This window comes from Macaca fascicularis, chromosome 10 (assembly GCF_037993035.2).
Source record: "Macaca fascicularis isolate 582-1 chromosome 10, T2T-MFA8v1.1".
Taxonomy (NCBI): domain Eukaryota; kingdom Metazoa; phylum Chordata; class Mammalia; order Primates; family Cercopithecidae; genus Macaca; species Macaca fascicularis.
The window spans coordinates 4,399,206-4,414,727 of NC_088384.1; the positions used below are offsets into that span (position 1 = coordinate 4,399,206).

The 15,522-nt window shown below is 57.1% G+C and overlaps 1 protein-coding gene across 10 annotated transcripts in view; it reads right to left on the minus strand.

The window, feature by feature from the left end:
* TBC1D22A (TBC1 domain family member 22A) overlaps positions 1–15,522 on the minus strand; it is a 414,723-nt gene that overhangs the window by 1,092 nt on the left and 398,109 nt on the right. The gene's annotated exons all lie outside the window — the stretch shown is intronic.

The following is a 15,522-nucleotide window of genomic DNA, read 5'->3' on the forward strand; positions in this document are numbered from 1 at the left end:
GACCACGGAATGGAGCCAGCTCAGGCCCACCCCGGGAGCCCAGGAACACAGCAAAGCCCCACCCCGCCCCTCCTCCATGCCTGCCTCGCACCAGTGGGTGGAGGTGCGGGTCTCCACCAAACCCAGCTTCAGGTCCAGGTCCAACCTGGGGCCCTGGGACGATGACTCCACCCTGAGGCCCAGCTTCCTCCTCTGCAAAATGGGGCCACCATTGCCAGCCTGTCAGGGCTGCTGGACAGACTGGGAAAACACTCACACAGCCAGCAGCACAGCCAGCACTGGGTGGGCACACACTGGGTTCACTGGGCATGCTGGGCGGGCACACCGGACTCACTGGGCAGGAGCACTGGGCTCACTGGGTAGGCACACCAGGCTCACTGGGTGGGCACACTGGCCTCACTGGGAGTGCTGGGTAGGCACACTGGGCCTATGAGGCTCACTGGGCAGGTTCACTGGGCTCACCAGGCACACTGGGCAGGTGCATTTCGTGCACTGGGAGTGCTGGGCGGGCTCCTCTGTCCTGCAGCTGGGCCGTGTCTCAGCTCAGGTGGGCTATGGGGGCACTGAGTCCCACCCCCAAAAGACACACGGGGCACTGTCTCCAGAGCTCATCTGGAAGCCTGTGGACACTGGGAGATGGAGACTGACCTATGTCCACTGAGGCCAGGACGGGGAAGGAAAAGCACAGGTCCTTGGGGAACCCCCTCCACGATCACCGCCCGACAGCCCTGCCTCCCACATGACCATGCCCACATCCACAGCAGCTGGCGGCCCACCAAGGACAGGGCAGGTCTCGGGGGACCCCAACACACAGGGGGCTTGGCAGAAGTAGGGATCAGAGAGGGCTGAGTGGCCAGGACAGCCTCCTGGGGTGGGGGTTCTCAGAAGAGAAACGGGACCATCGGGTCAGGGCCAGCCCAAGCCCAGGCTCCGCATGAAGCTGGGCAGATTCCCTGAGGGAGGGGTCTACACTTCTCGGATGGCCCTGCAGGCTCTGGTCCTTGATAATTTGCCCCCGGGGGCCACCTGCAGGCTCCCCGGCTTCTCCTACCTCCCACCCCAAACGGAAGCCAGATCCTGGAAGTCAGGAAGGCGGCTGAGGAGCCCTGAGGGTGCTGGAGGGTGCTGGAACTGCCCTTCCCCAGATCCTAGCAGGTGACAAGGGACAGGGAGGGCCACAGGCTCAGGATGCCCATGTCACCTGCCTCGAGAAAACACAGTCCAGCAAGGCTGGCATGGAGGGGAATGGGGGGGGGGGTAGCTGGGCTCTGCAGTTCACATCCTGTCTCCTTGTCCAGGAGGTCTTGGGCAGGGGGCCTGGCTCTCCAAGCCACACTCTTCTTCATCTGGAGATAAGGATGGCAAGCTCTCTACATGGGCACAGCCAGGATAAGCTGAGCTGAGCTGTGCAGGCACCAAGCCTGGAAGATGACCCAGGCTTACATCCTGGCTGTGCCGGAGGCTGTGGTCTGCGTGTCACCAGCCCCACCCTCACTGAGGCAGGCCCCTTGACCATCCCGGAGCCACACTCTCCATTCCCGAATCAGGAGGGTTACACACCAGGACTGTCCTCTCTCCATTCCTACATCAGGAGGGTTACATACCAGGACCATCCCGTCTCCGTTCCCGCATCAGGAGGGTTACACACCAGGACTGTCCTCTCTCCAGCCCTGAATCAGGAGGGTTACACACGAGGACCGTCCCCTCTCCGTTCCCACATCAGGAGGGTTACACACCAGGACTGTCCTCTAATTGCTATTTCGCAGTTGCTGGGCTTCCACCCCCACTTCCTCAATTCCATTTCCTTTTGCATTTTGGATACTTTCAGTGGGCCTTTAAATTGAATTCAGGGAGCAAATTTCACTGGCTAAAAGTCCCCGGGGACATATCAACATCAATCTGCTGTCTTTCACCATTAGATGCAACTTACACGACGCCTATCCAATTCTGAGCAGGTCATAAATAAATACCTTTGGTTTTATTTTTAATCCACTTCGCTTCATATTATCATGACCTCGCTCCTTGCAAGGTGAGAAGCAGTACCCTCCCATTATGGTAACTCACCAACTCTACTGCACACTCAATTTCAGAACCTAATTTAGTCCCCCAGGTTCACTGGATGGAGGGAGAATAGAAATGCCCAGTTCTTCGCAGCCTGCAATGCTAAAGAAGGAAAAATCTATCTGGGTGACCTTTACGGGAGGCGAAGAACATAGCCAAACATGTCCTTAAATACAGATTTCTTTTTGAAAAAGGCTTGTCTTATTTATGCGCTAGGCCAAGCTGTCTCCTGTCTGGGAAACACGGCACATTTATTAGCCAAGAGCTGTTCTGCATCGCCCACACCAGGCAGGCGGAGGGGCCACGACGGGCGAAGCCATCCCTCGGTCACATTCAGGGACATGGCTCTCCCAGCAATGACGATGCTGCCTGTCCAGGAGGGCAGGTGGAGAGAGGCCTGCCCAGGGCCCGGCCCAGAAAACTGTAGACAGCACTTGCGTTTTTATTCTTAACTTTTCCATAAACAATTAAGGGCCACATTTGTGGATCTAAAAGTTAAAGGAAGGCTCAGCTCATGACACTGGTGCTGTAGAAGTCAAGGTCGCCTCAGGTCTCTGTAATCCATTCCCTACCCCGGTCCCTGGGGCACCCACTATCTCAACAAAGCCATAGCTGGAGGGCAGCGTGGAGTGCACCCCTCCTTTCTCCATCACCCCGTGTCCCGAGAATCCTTCCAGCGGACGTCGAATGTCTGCGGGGCCCTTTGTAAAGGCTGTGGGGTCTATGGGCAGTGAGGGATCAAAAGCAACAACTCGCTGCATGGCCTGGAGGCTGACGGTTCTCAGGCCTGACCACACGTCCATCAGCATCCAAGGAGCTTGAAAAAGCGCCCCATTGTCCTGGCCCCAACCCAAGCAACTGACCTGGACCTGGGAGGTGGGGCCTGGGGAGGGGGATGCCTTGGTCCTCAGGATGGTGGGCGACCTGGGTGTGCCCTGGACACTCTCAGACACATCATGAGAGTGGATAGAGTTGTCCACGCTTTCTGCCAGGTGGCCACTGTTGACGTCGAGGGTTGGGGGGGCCCTGCCCACACCACCCAGGCAGAAGTGGAGCCCTGACTCACACCACCATGCAGGCAAAGGCATCTCTCTAAAACCTCAGTGAGTGGGACACAGGGTGGAGGTGGGAAGCCAAGCTGGGATGTTTCCAACCGTTTTCCCCCATGGACCATACAGCAGTGGACGGCACTTAGAAGCCGCCGTGCCACTCACTCCTGCCCGGCGGGTTCCAACAGGTGAGGCTCCCGATGTCGGAGACCAGGTGAGGCCTCCTGATGCCGAACAGCAGATATCGCCATGGCTTTGGCTACTTCTTACCAGAAGGGTTGTATTTTTCCAGAGTTAAACGAATCCTAGTGCCATCCGTGGAGGACGCTGACCTCCCCCATGTGCCAGGCCTTCCCAGGAAGGGTGAGACGGTGACACGCCCATGTTCTAAGGCCTCAGGCTCCAGAACAGGGGTGGGTGGGTGACTGCAGACCCTGGGCTGCCTCAAGACGCTGAGCTCCGTGCAGCTGGCCCAGGGCTGAGGCTCACGTGAGAATGGGCAGCAGTGAGGGAAGCAAGATCACTGGACCAGATGCGGGAGTGCTGGGCTGGCGCCCGCCCCCGCTGCCGCCTGACCCCATGAGTACCGCAGATGTGTCCCTGCTGTTCTCCCCAGCGTCTCCGCCACTCCACCAACAGGTCTGTGTGTCCCTGTGTCCCGAAAACTGAGCCCACAGCACATGCTGGGCAGTGAACGTCACAGAGTCCAATGAAGCAATTAAGAGCATGTTTGCCGGTGCCCCACAGCCACATTCAAATCCCAGTCCTGCGTTTATTAGCTACGCGACCCTGGGCAAGTCTCATAACCCTCAGTGCCTGAGTTTCCTCATCTGTAAAACGGGATAATAACAGTGATAGCGACAGGAGACAGACAAGTTCCTAGACAGACACGGACCGGTCCCCGGTGAAACCTGACCTTCAAGCCAAGGACACTTTAGAGCCTGAACACCAAACTGCCAGTTCTGGATAGAGTCCATGACTAGAGTGAGAACTTCCATCCGTCTTACCCGCTCTCTTTCAATTGGTTCCTTCTGAATGATGTCCTTTATCTAATCAAATGGTGCTTCTTCCAAGCCCACCCACGGACCAATCAGCATGCACTCCCCCATTCGAAGCCCATAAAAGCCCTGGACTCACACTCACAGATGGCTACCCCGCCTTCAGGTCCCTTCTTGCAGCTAAGAGCTTTCTTTCTGTTGCTCAGTAAAATTCTACTCTGCCTTGGTCAGGAGTTCGAGACCAGTCTGGCCAACATAGTGAAACCCCGTCTCTACTGAAAATACAAAAAATTAGCCAGGTGTGGTGGTGTGCACCTGTAATACCAGCTACTTGGCAAAGCTGAGGCAGAAGAATCGCATGAACCCCGGAGGTGGAGGTTGCAGTGAGCCGAGATTGCGCCACTGCATTCCAGCCTGGGTGACACAGTGAGACTCTGTCTTTAAAAAAAGAAAAAGAAAAAAGAATTCTACTCTGTCTTACTCTCTGGTGTCCACATACCTTATTCCTCTTGGCCGTGGGACAAGAACCCAGAACTTGCCAAACTGTGGGAACAAAAGAGCTATAATGCTTGCTGAGCTGTGGGTGGCAGGAGTAAAAGAGCTGGAACCCTCCCTCCCGCTCGCCGAGCTACGGGAGCAAAGAAGCTGCTGGGTGCCACTCCTTCCCACTTGCTGAACCGCTGGAGTGAAAAAGCCAGAACAATAACTCCCTTACTGGGTTGTTGAATGTGTGCAAAGTGCCCTCGACAAAGACTGAATGGCTGGCCACACCTTCCACAATGGGGCTTCCAGTGCCCACGATGAGCCAGGCACATGAAGGTGCCCCGCTGTGCACACGCCTGGGTGTTACCTTTCTGTGTGTATATGCAATTTCACGGACATGCACTTGCATGAAGAACTCCAAAAGGACCATCAGTCAAAGACGAACGTGGTCATTGCTGGGAGAGAATGTGATGATTTCTTTTTCTTATCCATAGTTTCTAATCTTTTCAAAATAAACAAGCATTAGCTGCATACTAAAAATAATTTTTAAAATAAAAGAAGTGCAGGGTCTGCTCTGAGATCATGCTGGAACCTCCTTGGCCAGCTGGGCAGCTGCCAGGACAGTGCCCCGCCCGGTGCTGGAGCTCGCTTATGGGGTAGGGAGAAGCCAGGTGCTGTGAGGCATCCCCTACACTGCAGCCAGAGCACCTGGAGCACCGGCTCCCACCCGCACCCCGGCCCCTCTCCTCCAGCAAATGGGGCGTGAGGTCCAGGCCCTTCGTGCCAGACCTTCTCACAGGAACTGCAGGTGTTCACTGGGTGACCACATGCCCAGGGCTGCCCCATGCCAGCCACCACTCCAGGCACACACTCAGCCCACAGCCCGGCAGGGCGTACATGCGTGAGTGTGTGTGCTGGTAGGTCAGGCAACAGATGGAGAAATAAACAAGAAAAGAGACAGGGTCCAGCACTCTGCAGAGAAGCGTAACGGAACCATGGGACGGGGGCTACTGCAGACTTCGCCTTCAAGGGCCACGAGTGGTACGTCTGAAACAGGGTGGGTCTGTGCGGAATGCACTCTGGACTTTGAATATTTATTAAGAACAAAAGAATGTAAACTACTCTTTTATAATTTTTATATTGATTCTAGGTTCAAATGATAGTATTTTGGATATGCTGGGTTAAATATGTTACTAAAACTAATGACACCTGCCTCTTTCTTTGTTTTTACGTTTCCATGTGGCTGGTGACACATTCCTTCTGGACAGCACTGTTCTAGGTATAAATCCTGCCTCCCTCCTCCGTCTGCTTCACGCCAGGGTCTGCTGGCAGCACTGACCAGTGCTTCCCTCCCCTGGACCCTCTGTGCACACAGAAGGTACTGGAAGGCTCCCCCAGGCAGGAAGGGCTGTGTGCACAGCGGCAAAATTCGTCAACACCTGCTCCCGGGCACAGCAGACAGCTCACAGAGGTCTGCTTAAAAGCTACTCAAATCAGAAGTTTACAAATTGCCAACATGCAAAGATGAATAAATTAATCACGATGGGGCTAAAAGGCCCATTTGCCTACTCTTGTTATTTTCTTCCCCTAACCGAGAAAGATGAAACAGGACTCACCACGGTGACATGCGAGGCGGGGAACAGGGTTAATTGGTTTAATTTGCTTTTCCACAGCCTCCTGACACTCCGCGTGCACAGCCTGGTGAGAAACCCTAACCATTGGAGGTGCTGCAGAGTGCCCGGCTGTCTGCAGCGGGGAGGCCCTGGTGCCACCTGGGGAGACCACTGAGGACCCTGGGGTCTGGGGGACAGGGCAGCAAACATGAGGTTTCCCAGCAGGCAGGCCCTCGGGCACTTCTCTCAACCCCTCCGTCTTTTAGGTGAGGAAACGAGCGGACAGGCTGGGCGACTTGTCCCAGGAGGCATGCAGCAAGCCTGGCACCCTTGTGGCACCCACACTGCAGTCCCACTCCCCATACCGCCGTGGGGGGCAGCGGGGCGGGCTAGATCCCTGCTCTAGAACCCAGCAGGCTGGAGCCGACTCTCCACGCACTGTCCCTGGAGGACGAGTCCCTGGTCTAAGAGATGGTGACAGCAAGGGGAGTCACCCCCAGGCTAGAGGGGCAGCAATACCCGTGCTGGTGCAAAAGGCTCTAGGAACTCGCCCTGTTGTTTCGTGCTCATCATGACCACCGCCCTCTATCTGCAGGAGTTGCAGGCGCCTCCTGGGAGGTGATGGAGGAGCCCCTCGCAGGTGCCATGAGGGCTGAAGGATTCTGCGCACCCCCCGGAGCAGGACAGGCAAACAGGAGTCGCTCCTCTACCCCTGCCACATCCTCCTCACCACGGGGCCCTGGCAATCACGGGGCCCTGGCAATCACGGGCCCGGGCAACCGCCGGGGACGACGGCCACAGTTCACAGAGCAGGAGGCGGCCAGGAGGGCTGAGGCCAGAACCAGAACAAAGGCCCTGCCGCGCCTGGACTCCGCCCCCTGCCCTCCGAAGAGGCTGGACTGAGCACTGGATGGGCCCCTCTCTCGGTCTCACTGACCCCTCGCTGTCACTCCCACTCCTGATCTGACAACAGTCTCCAGGGACCATGCACTACAGAGGTCAAGGGTCATTGTTCCTACCCAAACCCACGGGCCTTTCCGCAGACAGCGGGGCATCTGGATTCCTCCCGCGCCGGGGCTGCAGCGTGTGAATCCATATTCAACACCAAGTATCCGCTCCCACGAAGTACACGTGTAGATGAGGGAACAGGACCAGCTGAGATGAAATCATGCTGACAAGGCCGTTGCTGCCAGCGCTGCCAGCCGAGGGACCCCAGTGAATTTCAGGAGACCCGCAGACCGTGGCTGGCCCACTTCAAGTGCCTGAATGAGGCCATTTCCTTCCTCTCGGGTCTCCATTTGGGTTCCTGACTCGACACTGACATTCAGCCTTAGGAAACAGGCCCAGGAACCCTCTGTGGCCAAGGGACCACCAGACTCCGCAGCAAAGGCAGCGGAGACCCAACACACAGGCCGTCCCATGCCCCAGGCAGGCTGCGACCCCCGCCAAAAAGTCCCCCAGGAGGAGCTCATCCTGACACTCCCCAGGTCCTGCCTGTCCCTCACACTCAGGTGACCAGGGGCTGCCCTGGACATGCATAAGTAACAAGTGCCTCCAAATCAGTTCCCTAACAAGACCCGCTGAGAGTACACTGGGCTTGTCAAACAGGACTTCAAGCTGGTGACCGAGGTCATAGTGGCCCAGGTCTAAGGAGCTGGCAGTGTGTGGCTTCTCCTGTACAAATGAGAACGGCCTGCGGGGAGGGGCTCCTGCTCCAGTGCACACCCGCTGAGACACGCAGCTTCACGTGGCTGGGCCAGCTTTGCCTCACCCTTGGCGCAGCCCACGGAGGCCTCGGGTTCATCTGAAGCCGGCTGAGATCTCCGCACAGCAGCATCAGAGATACGAGGCTCAGCTCTGTTACTTGCCGCGGTGATGGCTGCTTCGTATGAGAAAAAGCATGGGCCTTGGAGATGTTGCCATGGGAAAGAAGTAAGGCCATCTTCGCAAGGTGGCCATGGGCTGCTGACAGCCAAATGATAAACTTGGCGCTGATGTGTGCGGACATCCAGGGAAAGGGGACCCACTGGGCTCTTGGTGTCCTGGTGCTCATGAACCCTGCTCAGCGGTGAAGTATGTGTGTGAGGAAATGACCCCGTGGTGCAGGTGTCATGACCGGTACAACGGTGAGGCTGCCCTCAGAGCCGGGTGGCTTGAGATCCAGATGCCAGGAGCCCGGGCTGCATGCAGGCACTGGTAGCACTGGGAGCACCGTGCTGTGCCCACCCCCTCAGAGGCAGTGCCCGTCCCGGGCTCCTGCACGGAGGCCTGTGCTTTCCGTGCTCTTTCCCCACTGCCCTTCCCTCCTACCCTCTGGCCTCTCCTGGCTGTTCAGGCTCCTACAGCGACCATGGCCGCCCCTTTCCCATTGCAACCTCACCTGTCTGCCTTCTGTGTAACTCCAGGTCACCTTTCAAGACTCTGGGAGGACGGAACCGCGCACACCGACCATAGCACCTTTAGATGCACCTGTGCTCCAGGGGGCCCTGCCTGTCTCCACACTGCAACCAGAGACCTTTGGTTTCAGCCTCCTAAGAACGGCATTTAAAGGTTCAGAGACTATTGTGAGCAGGAATTATGGGGAGAGGGCAAGCAAGACAAGCGGGGTCCCCAGAGAGGATGAGAATGAGTACAGGCATGGGGAGGGGACCCGTGGTCTCCACTCTGGATACCAGAGAAAGAGGGGCTGCTTGCTCAGGGTGGGCCTCCCAAGCCTCCGATGGCCATGGTCCTCCTGTCCCTCTGTCTGGGTGGGGCAGCCGGGGGTGGGGGAGTGGGGGCGGCACTTGTTGGAAAAGGAACCACAGGGGAAGCAAACCTGCTCACCCTGGCCACTGGCACGCCTGCCTGGTCAGTGCCCACCCGGCCCAGTCCAGCTCCGCCTGCCCCATCTCCTTTGGTCTCCGGGTAAAAGGGTATTTCTAGGGAGCAGGGTTCCCACCTGAGGTGGGGTTTGCAGGCTGGGTGTGGGCATGGTGTGGTCTGTGATTCTGAAACTTTCAGACACACGGTGTGCACTTTAAATCCTGCTGGAGGGGAGGGCCTATATATCTCGAGTGGAGGGCCTACGTATCAAGACCATGAGGAAGTCCCTGGACCAGGTCCCACTCCCACGACTCTCCCCACACCGACCCACTCCCGCGACTCTCCCTGCACAGGGTCCACAGTCCCACTCCCCCGACTCTCCCCGCACCGGGTCCGCGGTCCCACTCCCGCGACTCTCCCCGCACCGGGTCCGCGGTCCCACTCCCGCGACTCTCCCCGCACCGGGTCCGCGGTCCCACTCCCGCGACTCTCCCCGCACCGGGTCCGCGGTCCCACTCCCGCGACTCTCCCCGCACCGGGTCCGTGGTCCCACTCCCCCGACTCTGCCTGGAGGACAATCTCGAGGCTTGCGGGAAGGTGAACGTAGAAAGGTGCTCATCTGTGCACTGTTGTTCACAGCCAAAGGAAGAAAGGAAACCTCGAAGCTGCCCAGGCCAATGGCTACATGCCCCTGGGCTATGCAGGAGGCTTGGTCAAGGGTGCCAGAGAAGTGCAAGTCGCCTCTCCCCTCACACCACACGCCGGGGCAACTCCACGGGGGCCTCAGTCAACGCCACGTGGACCTGACATTGGACATGCAAAGTGAAAACATGAGAGCACCAGGTGACACGTGCTGAGTCCTTCACCCTCAGAGGCGGGAAAGCCTTGCTATGACTCCCAGTCCGGGAGGAATACAAGACGGGTAAGTTCAACGCACAAAACCTCAAAACAAAAAACAAACCCTTCAAATGAAAACTAATACATGGCATCGCTCATATATTTACATATACATAAAGGCAACAGACAAATTTAAAAAAAAGGAAGAAACACTTGTCATTTTTATCAGGAAGGAGGAAATGCTGGCATTAGTATGGAAAGAGCTCTTGAAAGAGACAAACAGATCAAAATCCTTAAAGCAATGGGCAAAATACAGGAACAGAAGAGGTGTCCAGAGCGGAGAGGCCCTGTGACCCTTACACAATGCGAAGATGCTCAGCGGTGCCACAAGGCAGAGGTTGTCGCCACCCCGAAAAACGCAAAAGCGCCGGCAGCCCGCTCTGGGGCTGGCTCAGTCATCCCCAGGGACATCTGGGGAACAGCTGAGGATGCTCGAAGAGCCTCTGGGTATCCGCGGACGCTAGAGAGCCCAAGCTCACACTGTCGGGTCCACAAGCCCACGGCACACACTTGCGCAGAAGGGCTTTCCCGGGAGCTGCCTGGCTGGTGCACGGGGTCCAGGTGCTCCCTCTGTCACTCATTTCCAGGTGTGTACCCAAGACGAGACACTCAGCCCCTTGCTCCAGGTCACTCATGCAAACACAGCAAATGCTACCAGCTGTTAAAGCTAGGTGGTTGTCCCGGAATGATGCTTTCTGCCTCTCTGTATTTTAAACTTTTTCACAGTAAAAGATGAGGGGGAAAAAAGGCCAACTCTGCTAGTGTGTTGAAGGCAATTTTGGTCTATCCATGTAATGAGATGTTTATTTATTTAGCAGTTAAAAAATATGTGGTTGAAAAAAACATAACGATGCTGGCAACTCCTGTGAGTGTAAAGGTTGCTGAGGGGCAGAGGGTGGCAGCCAGGTGGGAAGCCCAGTGCCTCCTATACCAAGAGACGCACGGCAGCAGGTTGGGCAGGGGACGGACTGTCCTCCACAGCTGCCGGCCTGGGAGGGAAACAGCTGTCCTCCAGTTCTCGTCTTTTAATTTCTGTTTTCCATTTTTTTTTTTCATAAGGGCATGTACTGAAAACACGATTTCAATTTCTAAAAGACAATCCAGGCACCGTCTCCTTCCAGAAGTTTCTCCTGGCAGTGTTCCCTCCCCAGCAGGGCCAGACACACCTCCACGGTCACCTGGTGTCCCCAAGGCCAGCTGGGAGGCGGGCCCTGACCAGCATGTGCTGTGGCAGGTGGGTTGCTCCCTTCTTTCCAGGACCCTGGAAACCTCAGGTTTTCTAGAACCGAGAAAGGCCCGGGGAGCAGCCGAGGCCCCCCTGGGGTCCCTCCTAAACCGCAGAAGAGTGTGAAGACTGGCTAGGAGGCTCCGGGGGCTTGCTGGGCCCCACAGCGCATGCGACTCCTGAAGGGGAGGGTCGGCAGGGAGGCCATGGGGTGCCAGGGACTGCCCCGCCTGGGATCTCCTGCCCATTTTTACAATGTTCCCATGGGATACATCTTCCCCTTTGCCATCTCAGTCCCCGTGGCTTAGTCATGTCAGGGGTGGGGACACTTAAGAATTAGTGAGAGAACAGGTCAAGGTGTAAATGATTCAAAGATTCAGATTTCAGACGTTTGAAATAGTGAGTCACGGCACGGCTCCAGTGAAGACCCCTGTATTTTCATATTCAATCCAGCATGTGGTCCCCGGGAAGGTAGAGAGGACTGGGCCGGGGAGGCACAGGCCTGGGAGACCTCCCATTGCCCCGGGACCCAGGTGTCCACGTGGCCTGCAGGACGCCCTGGCCCTGTGCTTGGGGCTGCAGCCGCATCAGCTCCCGGCAGCCCTGCGGAGACCTCTACCCGTTGACCAGGACCAGGACGTTCCCTTCTCCCAGGCAGGTAGGATGAAGGGCCCACGTGATTCCAGGAGGACAGCAGGGCCTGGTCCTGGATCCCCAGTGAGTGGCAAGGGAGGGCCCCTCACACAGAACCCGAGAACCCTGCTGGGCACCCACCCTGTATCCTGACCACGTGCTCCAGCTCCGCCCCACACTGGCTCCTTGGTCAGGCAGCGTGCACATCCTGTCCACACCCTACTCCCAGCACTGAGCGTCTGTGCGGGAAGCACAACCCAGGCTGCGTGAAGGGGAAGAATGGCAGGGAAACCGAGTAAGGGGTTGGGCAGCCCGGCCTCCCTTGCCCTTCCCCGCCCTGTATGCTGAGTGCGTGCGAGTCCTGTGTGTGTGGTGTGTGTATATGGTGTGCAGTGTGTGTGGGGGTGTGTGTGAGTCATCTGTATGGTTTGTATGTGTGCTGTCTAGTTTTGTGGTATGTGACACGTGTATGTGGCATGTGTGTATGGTGTGGAGGGTGTGTATATGTATGGTGAGTGTACTATGTGATGAGGATGTCGTGTTTGTGGTGTGTGGTGTGTGGTGCGTGTGTGTGTGTACTGTATATACATGGGGAGTGGTGTGTGTGTAGTATTTGTGTAACGTGTGTGTATATGTGGTGTGTGATGCATGGGGTGTCTATGTGCATGTGTGGTGTGCAGTGTATGTATACATGGTATGTGGTGTGTGTGTGTGTGGGGGGTGTGTGTGTACTGCCTGTGCGTATACATGGTGTGTGGTATGTGTGTGTAATGTGCGTATAGATGGTGTATGTGCTGTGTGTATAAACATGGTGTGTGTGGTGTTTGTGTATGTGGCGTGTATGTGGTGCCTGTGTGTATACATGGCGTGTGTGTTGACTGTGTGTATACATGCTGTGTGTGTGTATGGTGTCTGTGTATACATGGTGAGAGTGTGGTGTGTGTGGAGTGTCTGTGTGTATACATGAGTGTATGTGCTGTATGTGAATACATGGTGTGTGTGGTGTGTGTGTGTACATGAGTATGTGTTGTGTGTGTATACAAGGTGTGCGTAGTGTATGTGTGGGGTGTGTGTGTATACATGGTGTATGTGTTTTATGTGTGGTGTCTGTGTGCATACATGGTGTGTGTACCTGGTGTGTGTGTGTGTGTATAAATGGTGTGTGTTGTGTATGTACTATTTGTATACATGGTGTGTACGATGTGTGTACATAACTGTGTTGTGTGTATGTATACATGGTGAGTATATATGTGTTGTCTGTGTGTATACATGGCGTGTGTTGTGCGTCTGTGTGGTATCTGTGTATACATGGTGTGTACATACATGGTGAATGCGTGTGATGTGTATTTATGTGGTAACTGTGGTGTGTGTGTGTGCGTGTGTGTGTGTGGCCTGGCGAGGGGACCCGCGCCTGCCTTGCCTCCTTTCTGGATGCAGGTCCTGGCCTGGCTGGTGGCTGCAGGGCCCTGTGCAGGTGCTCCTGGCTGAGGCAGGAGGGTGACGCCAGTGGTGCTATCTTCCTGGGATGTAAGGCTCCACTGCCCTGTTCCTTCCACAGGACGGGCCACCTGGCCGAGGAAACCAGAGCTGTGTGGCATGTCCTTCGCAGGGGGTCTCGAGCAGGATGCAGCAGAGGCCCCATGCTGGGTCCAGCAGCTGGGCTCCCGGCCCTTCTCCCACCCACAGGACTGGGAGGGCCGGCACAGCCTGCCCATGGGGCTGTGCAGAGGCTGGTCTGTGATCCACGTGTGAAGAACCTGTCAGGGCTGGGCAGCCTAGGGCCTATTTTTCAGATGGCGGGGGCACTGCCCCCAACCCAGGGCTGCTGCCCCTCTCCGCCCTCACTGCCTTCCTCTCCCCTTTCTTCCTACTTTGTGTTCCTAAGAAGAAGGGCTCCACTCTCATCCAACACGAATGAGAGTGCTAAACAACGCTTCCTTTACAAACTCCTCTACTTGGGACTTTCTTAAGCACTTTGTTGTTGCAGCCCTCAATGTGCTTAAGCGTCTGGGTCACATAGAGCTGATTCTGCTAAGTTTCTAGGATGTCAACCACAGAAGCATGCAAACGCTAAGCGCTGGCCGAGGCCATACTGGACACTAGGTCAGGGAGGGGCTGGGTGCAGAACCTTCCCGAGCCAGAGCCTCAGCCTGACTCCCGGAGCTGCGGCGTCCTGGGAAGGCCGTGGTGCTGGGTGAGACGCAGCCTCACAGATGCGGGGGTGGGGGTGCAGGGATGGACGGAGGGGAAGCCCAGGCACACCTGCCGGCTGGAGGGTGATGGGCAGCGCAGGGAAGACCCAGTTAAGAGCCCGGCACCCATCCAGCCACCAAGCACCTGCCTGGAGTCCCCCAGTTACCCCTGCCTCACACCCAGCATGACATGGGGAATTGGCATCTCAGTAAAGAAAGAATGAGGGCTTGGAGAGCGTGTGACTTATAGAGATGCCCCCAACTAACAGCTGGGCCTCCAGACAGATGTCCACTGTCCCACACCACCGTCTGGGCATTGGCCCTACCCAGCCCTCGGGAAGGGAAGGTGAGGCTGGGAGCTGAGCCACACCACCTCACCAGCAGACTCAGAGCGAGGGTCAGCAAGCTGTGGAACCAGAACCAGAAAGGGCAACCACATGGCCACACAGGGCTCACGACGGCTCTGAAGTGGGGAGCCGTGGGACGCACGTGTGGGAAGGGCCGCCACAGTGCACCCACCATCCTGCGAGGCCAGGCACAGAATGGGTAAGCAACGTGGGAGAACCACATCCCGGCCCATGCAGCAGCAAGGACACCTACAGCAGGCCCCAGCCATAGCTTCACTTCATCTAGATGGACATGTGCACACACCACAAACACACAAGTTTCAAGCCGCCAAATAATCAGAAGATAATGTGTGTGGTGTCAGAGTCTGCAGTCACGAACTTGAATCACGAACCCCAAAAAGAGATCAGGAAAGCGGCTGAGAGGTGCAGAACAGCGTAGCTCTATCCCGCGGGGCTTCCACACGCCCAGAGCGGTTTCTCTCTCCAGATGGGAGGAGCTGCAGACCACGGCACTTGTGCCACGGTTATGCCGCGTGCTGCTCTCCCAGGTGCTGAAATAATTCACGCAGGAGTGCTGCAAGGAGACAAATCGCCCCACAGGAGGCGCCCGGCACCCCAAGATGGCCACTCTGCATCCTGCATCACCTGCACGCCGGGGGCACCCAGTGCCTGGCCACTGCTCCTCCACAGGACCCAGTGCTGACATCTGCCCCTCTGGCTAGGGATGGTACCAGGTGCAGCCCACACTGATGCACAAGCAGCCGGTGCCCTGGAAGCCTCCAAGGTTCACGGGACTTAAGACCATGGGGCTGTGACCAGGACGACGGGAAGGAGAGGGCAGATGGGTGCAGCATGCAGACCCTGCTGAGCATCGGGTGGTTGGCGCGGGCAGCAGTGGCTCCCAGATAGCAGCTGGGGGGCCAGAGAAGGGGAGGGCTGCCGGGTGACCAGGCAGGCAAGTGCACTCACGGATCCATCGGGTGACAGTGCGACCCAGCCCGGGGTGGGGGACTGCACTGTGAGGGGAGAGAGGGACGCCCCCAGGAGGGGACAGGAGGAAGGCAGGGAGGGGAGTTCTGACAGCCTCAAGCCCACCCTCACCTCCCCAGCTGCCCCAGGTCCCTCCTCTGGTCGCCTCAAAGAGGCTGCCCATCCTGGTGTTCACTCCGGCCAGCCTCAAGCCAGGCATGGACCTGACAACTGTGAGGTGTCCTCCATA